Source organism: Triticum dicoccoides, chromosome 2A (assembly GCF_002162155.2).
Source record: "Triticum dicoccoides isolate Atlit2015 ecotype Zavitan chromosome 2A, WEW_v2.0, whole genome shotgun sequence".
In the NCBI taxonomy this organism is placed as follows: domain Eukaryota; kingdom Viridiplantae; phylum Streptophyta; class Magnoliopsida; order Poales; family Poaceae; genus Triticum; species Triticum dicoccoides.
Window position 1 is genome coordinate 675,723,892 of NC_041382.1, and position 7,025 is coordinate 675,730,916.

The window sequence follows — 7,025 nt, forward strand, 5'->3', positions numbered from 1 at the left end:
TCGCATGGTGCTCTTGCTCCTTCCGTATACACGCTTCTTTTGCAATCTTGACAACATCTTCATAGGGATTGACATAGCCTGCTTGATGCTCAAACCTTCCTTTGTACTTGAACAACAAATTCCTTTCCTCCCACATAGCCACATACAACTCCATTCCTGTCTTTGACAACTCCATACAGGTTCGTCAACGCAATGGGACTGTCAACAGCATCAAGAACCCACTGCCTGGCCTTGGCAAATCTCTGTGCCTCGCCAAACAAGAGGAAGAGTGTGCAAACATATCTCTGGCCTAAGTCTGTCATTTCTTGGTCAGGATGACGTTGAAGATCTTTAAGAAAATCGACAATTTTCAAGAGAATTCCTTGACCAAATTGCACCTTTTCCCTATAAACAACACAAAAATAAGTTGTAGAAAAAAGCAAAAAAGACACAAATATGAAGGACAAGGCACCCTCCCAAATGTTTTTAAGCCTGAATGATCATGCAATGTTAGGTTTAGAGAAACATGACAGTAACACCCAACAATGATGAACGTGAGAATGAGCCCCTGGGCAAATAATGGTTTGCTTCCCAGATGTAATTGAGCTTCAAACACTTCTTTGCCAAGTTTGTACCAAATAACTAAACAAGTTTGTACCAAGACGATTGAACATGCATTCAGAAATGAGATTGGAAATTGGTTCACAGATCTTGCAAACATTTAGATAGACAGGACTAAAAACATTGATCATAACAAACCCCAAAAGCGATAGAGGCAGGCGCTATACACTGTGAGAACAGCCTCTAAGAAAAAATTGCTTAGCATCGACGCTATGCTTGGAGACAGCCTCCAGCTCTTGTCTTTGTAATAAAATAATTCGTAGCCACTACACATCATTGAGGAAGAGTATGCATGTGTCATGTCAACAGGATGAGAATGAGCCCCTGGGCAATCAATATATTATTTCTCATAGGGACGTCTTAGAGGCAGGGATCAACTACTTATAAACTGGTTAAAAAACAACTAATTAATACTTACAGTTCCCCATGTTGAGACTTATACTTTGTTGGCTCAGATACCCACAATCGGCTAGGCAACTTCACACCAAAGGTTCTCCACGGGGTTTCATTCCTAGCCTCGATGTTGAGATATACACGAAAACCAACAACATAGTTATCGTTTTCACGTATTAAAATTTCCAAGACGGCTCCATCATCACACCTTATTGATATTGAGTGAAAGGATTGCTTGTCGGGCTAAAAAAATGATGGGATAAACAATAATTAACCATTGCAAAAAATAAAAACCCATTCGATTGTCATTGAACACAGAAAAAATAGATCTCGGTACCTCTTCCTGGCTTTTTGGCGTTACCGGAACCTTTGTTTCAGACTTGCCGTCCTCTTTTGTAATGGAAAGGAGCAAAGATGAAATGTTGAAATATCTCTCCTGTTGCGACTGGATCAAACGCATAAAATCCGCAGCCGATGGCTCTATGGGAAGCCAAAATGTTAGAAGCTCAGCAGAAATTGCCTTCAAAGATTAGACGAAAGCTACTCTTTCAGCTTCACGTTGTGCTTCCTCAAACTTCTTCAGCTCCCGATCAGCCTGTCTTGAGGTCAACATGGTGGTAGCTACAGCCAACAGAATAGGGTCAGATATGTCAATAGAAAATGAACAAAAACTATGTAAAGTGCAATTAAGCAGTGCACCACTAACTAATACAACTCAATCCAACAAAGATCTAAGACATACAAGACACTTTTTCCACCTCATACGATCTATTATGACAGTGCTGACAAACACACATCATAATATAACAGAAACATGGTGTTTTATTGAACAAATCAGAAAGTGCAACCATAAATTATGTCAGTATAAAAAATTCAGAGTATTTTCAATAAAATTTTATCAGCAGTGTTTCTATCAAGGTTTAGCCCTTATCAGCCAAACACCAAACCACCATTTTACACAAGGAATTACTTGTGACAAATTGCACAAAACAAGGACAAATGACTTGTTTCTTTTGGAATTGACCTGAAATTCAGAAGTGTACATAGGTGACAAGGAGCAGCAGCTTAAAGCCTAATTAGAAACAGCACCAAAAAATCTTATTACAAAAAAATGAAAGAGATTGCAAGATGAGTGTTTCTCCTGAACTAATGTGCTTGCTGGAATAATAAAAGACCTTCATTACAAGGAACTGACGAAGAAATATCAAACTAAGCACAAAGCATGAGCATATTGAACAAAAACTGTAAGCATAAAGAAACATCTGCAGAAGTTTAGCACAAGCAAGGCCTTTTATTGCACAAACAAATGCAGAATTGGCTCATCTTCAGATCACCATAATGTACAAGAAGATAAAATAGATTTCAAGAAGAGAATTGCACATCTGCCAGTAACAACTAGTTCAATGGAAGACCAAATTTAGGGCGAGATATTAAATTCACCACCTGCAGGATTTGGCCGTCCCCTTTCTCACCCTGCACCAGGTAACTCTGATGGATCCTTTCACCTCCTACAGCAAGCAGCTGCAGACACGGCTCACTCCCATTGCCAGCTGCTGGGACCAACACCTCAACTCCTTTGCTGTCACCAGGAAGCAACGTACGACGAGGATGGGGCTGTCTGCCTCTGCCACGCAACCAGGAAGCAACCTACAAGGCGGATAGGGTTTCCTCCCTCCGCCAACAGCGGGAACCAAACGAGGACACGGACAGGGTTGCCTCCCTCCGAGGCCGGAAAGGACGCAGACAGGGTAGCCCACCTCCGCCGCCGCCAACAACAACAACCCCTGTAGGGCAAGAAACAAGAGTGAGCAGTTGGGAGCAATGCAGGTGACAAAAGGAAATCCAACCAAAAGGGAAGAACAAGTGGCGTGACAGCATACCTCAGATGCGATGGCCGATGGGCACAGTCGTCGCCGGCGAGGTTCCTCGAGTAATGTGCTCGCTGGTGATAAAGAAATATCCAACTTAGCACAAATAAGAAGTTTATTGACCAAAAACTGCAAGCATAAAGATACATCCTAACTTGCACAGACAAGGCCTTTCATTTAACAAACAAACGCAAGCATACATATCCTCAATCTGAAAATCCATAGGTATGTACATTAAGCTGCATCTTTAGAATTGATGTAACAATGGCAAAAACCAGAAACAATATGCTTGAAGCCAAATTGGCTCATAACCAGATCACCATAACATACAAGAACATGAACAGTACTGCACTTGTGCCGGTAACAACTAGTTCAATGAGAGACCAACTTTAGGGGGAGATAATACCTTGGAGGATTTGGCCTCCCCTGCTGCAGGTAACTTTGCTGCCTCCCTTCACCTCCTACTGGAAGCAGTTGCAGGCACGTCTCACGAGGAAGCAACCGACAAGGCAGACAGGGCTGCCTCCCACCACAGCCGGGAACCAACCAACGAGGCGGACGGGGTTGACTCCCTCCGCCGCCGGGATCGAACCAAGGACGAGGACGGGCTTGCCTCACTCCACCGCGGGGATCCAACCAACGAGGCGGCCTCCTTCGCCGCAGGGAACCAACCAACGACGCGGAAAGGGTTGCCTCCTTCCGCCGCCGCCGACGATGACACCCTGTAGGGCAGGAAACAGGGGCGAGCAGTTGGAGGTAATGCAGGTGCCAAAAGAAATCGAACGAAAGGGGGGAACGAGTGGGGTGATAGTGTACCTGAGATGAGGTGAGCGATGGGCGAAGGTCGTCGCCGGCGAGGTTCCGCCGCCCTCGCCGAGCGCTCACCCTGTGGAGCGGAGCGGACAGGAGTGGCGTCGGCCATGGCTAGGCGAAATCACTAATTAATTAATAATTAATTAAGGAGTAGTTGCAAGTTGCAAAGAACATTTCACTTCCCCAGATCGTGACAAATGATGCACAGCGCCATTTGTTGTAATCTGGGAGTTTTTTCTTTTTTCTAGATTCGTTTATTCAAAACATTTTATTTTTTAACCGTGCGTCTAAATCTCGAAGCGTTTTTATTATTGGATTTTTCGCGTCGATATCTTCAAAACTAGATCCCATGTCGATAGTTTTTGACAAACTTTTTTTTCACGAAAAAACCAGACGAAAAATACTGGATGAAAAAACCGAACCGGGAGCATGGTTTTTTTTCCTTTTCGAAAGAGACACGCCCGTGCCTCTCGCGAAATCACAACCGTGCCTCTCGCGAAATCACAACCGTGCCTCTCGTGAAAGTAAAACCGTGACTCTCGTGAAAGGGAAAAAACAAAAAACACGTTTTTTTCGTTTCCGAGAGGCACGGCTGTGACTTTCACGAAGGCACAACCGTACCTCTCGCGAAAGCAAAACTGTGACTCTCGCGAAAAAAAAACAAAAAACATGTATTTTTTCCCTTTCCTAGAGGCATGGCCGTGACTTCGCGAAAGCACAACCATGCCTCTAGCGGAAGCAAAACCGTGACTCTCACGAAAATAAAAAAACAGAAAACACATTTTGTTTTTCCCTTTTCTAGATGCACGGTCGTGACTTTCGCAAAAGCACAACCGTGCCTCTTGTGGAAGCAAAATCGTGACTCTCATGAAAGAAAAAAAACAGAAAACACGTTTTGTTTTTTCCTTTTTCAAGAGGCACGGCCGTGACTCTCGCAGAAACAAAATCGTGACTCTCGCTAAAGCACAACCATGCCTCTCACGGAAAAAAAAAACCATGACTTTCGCGAAAGGAAAATAAAAGAAAATGCGTTTTTTTCGCGCAAAAAAATTTTAATTTTTTTTTGTTCGAAAAGCTAAGAAAGATCAAGGAAAAACCAAAACGTCAAAAAACCCGAAAAAACCGTCTAAAAAGCTGAAAACGCGTGTGAAAAAAAAACAAAATCCAAACGGAGCGTCCAGAGCACGACACGTGACAAATGGCTGAGAGCGTACCAAGTAGCGCTGATCGTTGTGAGCCTCCCGAAGGAGCGCTCGTTAACTAGTTGCTCTCGCGGCTAGGTCTTTAATGGACCGAGCAGTTAGCGGGCCGGGTTTGTAGACGAGAGAAGAAAGACTCGGCCCAGGACGCGTTACAGCCCGGGATGCAATGCGTCCGTAACTAAATCTGAGAATAGTTTCATATTTAAACCATACTCGTACATGTATCTCTCAAAATCATACTTGAACCATACCCGTTTAATGTCATTTTCAACCCAACCAAAACTAAACCGTCTATTTTTTCCACCCAAACCAATTTAAACCCAATACATAACCGTGGGTTTAAACCCAATACATAACTATGGGTTTGCTTAAATGTATATATAATTGCACAAATCGACATGTTAAGAAGCAAATGACATAGAAAAGGCATAAGTGCATCTACAATAGTTTGGGAACAAAGTTATCGTTGAGATACGGTCAACACAAAGCAAGAGTCAAAAAGATAATGCCCACGACTAAAAAGCTCACTGACAAGTGTATTAAAACCAATTGCCTAGCTAAAACACAAGCAAACACATTCGATTTGCATGCGTGGTGTTTTTCCATAATACAGAATTACGTAGTGCATCGCAGCATATACGCGGATCAAAGATACTTGATGTCGATGCGTCCTTGCTTATTGCACACAACCAAAATCCAGAAACCGGTTTGAACCCATAAATTATAGCCGTTAATAACCGAATTATTTAAGCCCATAACCAATTATACCTAAATTGGTTTCTTCACATACCCAAACCAAAACCAAACTAAAAAAGATTTAGTTCAGCCCAATAAAACCTGAACCAATTAAACCCAAAATAAGAACCGAACCGTTTCACCCAGTTTTTTAATAACCATTCTCAGGTTTACCCGTAACAGGCACCCATCCGGTGAAGGTGCTTGGTTTTGCACAAGAGGCGGTATTCACACCGGATCCGGGTCAGGATACCCGCGTGGCCATCGGTGCAACAAAGTGACCACGCACCACCGGTGACCGGATCCATGTGGCGTGAGGCCGGGGCTTGGTTGGTGTCGACCGCCTCGGGAAGGGAAGCGACGCACGATGGCCATCGAGACAAAGGCGTCGCCGCACCGTGCGTACACGACATGGTGTGATGTCGCCGGAGCCAGCGCCGGCCGTCGGCAGGAGTTTTGGTGACGTCGACCGCCTCCGGAAGCGAGGCGCCTCTTAGCCGTCGATGTCGAGGAAGATGCCCCCGGCGCGCACCAGAGATGGTGTCGACGTCGAGGAGATGGCGTGGCCGGAGAAGCGGGGCTCGTGATGTGGATCTTCATCTCTGGTGGGGAAACGTGGCGGCTTGGCTACTGAACAGGGAGTGGGAGTGGGAGTGGAAGAATGTTGTGGTGATAGATATGGTTAAGGGAATCGTTTAGACATGGCGCGCCGGCCGAAGATTGGGCCGGTCGCGCGCGAGCCGCGTGATCGATCTCGATCGTGCGTCTCCCACGGCCTCGAGCGCTTCGTAGGCTACCTTATCCTTTTTCCCATACGAATCGTTTTCCCCCTCTGACTTTCTTCTACCCCACGACGTACGATGTCGTTACAACTCCTCTCGTCCTCCATCTCCACCCACCGCATCAAGCCGGCATGGGGCCTTGCTGCTTGGGCGAGCTACGACGGAAGGAGAAAACGGCAACAACCAGGATGCTCTTCCCTCCCCTTTTACCCTCTCAACCCCCCTGCGAAACATCATATCCCCCAGGACGAGCTGTGACCGGCAGCCGACAGAGCTACAACCAACTTAAAAAAATGCTACATCTAGCTTCTTTTTTGCTGGAACCATTGTCACGGTTTGCTGGAACCGGCTTCCCCCCTCAATGGTGACCAAGGTGACCACGGGAATGTAGTGAATTTTTGCTGCAACCACATCCTGTTTTGCTACAACCATATCCTGATTTTGCTACTACTGATGACTTTTTTTGGTACATGCATGGCAGACGACGGTGTCCATGCTTCAGCCTGACATGGAAAAAAGCTTCAACTGGGCTACGAGAAGTTACCACTGGTGCCCGAAGAAGCTTCAACAAGCATAGCGTAAAAAGCTTCAATAGGCATAGCAGAAAAAGCTTCAACCCTCGTGAAAAAGCT

The 7,025-nt window shown here is 45.2% G+C and overlaps 1 long non-coding RNA gene across 1 annotated transcript; it reads right to left on the reverse strand.

The window, feature by feature from the left end:
• Positions 1-6: 6 nt before the first annotated feature.
• LOC119356160 lies at positions 7-4,094 on the reverse strand. Its single transcript, XR_005171850.1, has 7 exons — positions 3,678-4,094; positions 3,268-3,583; positions 2,874-2,935; positions 2,437-2,777; positions 1,331-1,614; positions 1,019-1,236; positions 7-384 (listed from the first exon to the last, which is right to left on the reverse strand). It is a non-coding gene; the product is annotated as an uncharacterized LOC119356160 (long non-coding RNA).
• Positions 4,095-7,025: the final 2,931 nt, after the last annotated feature.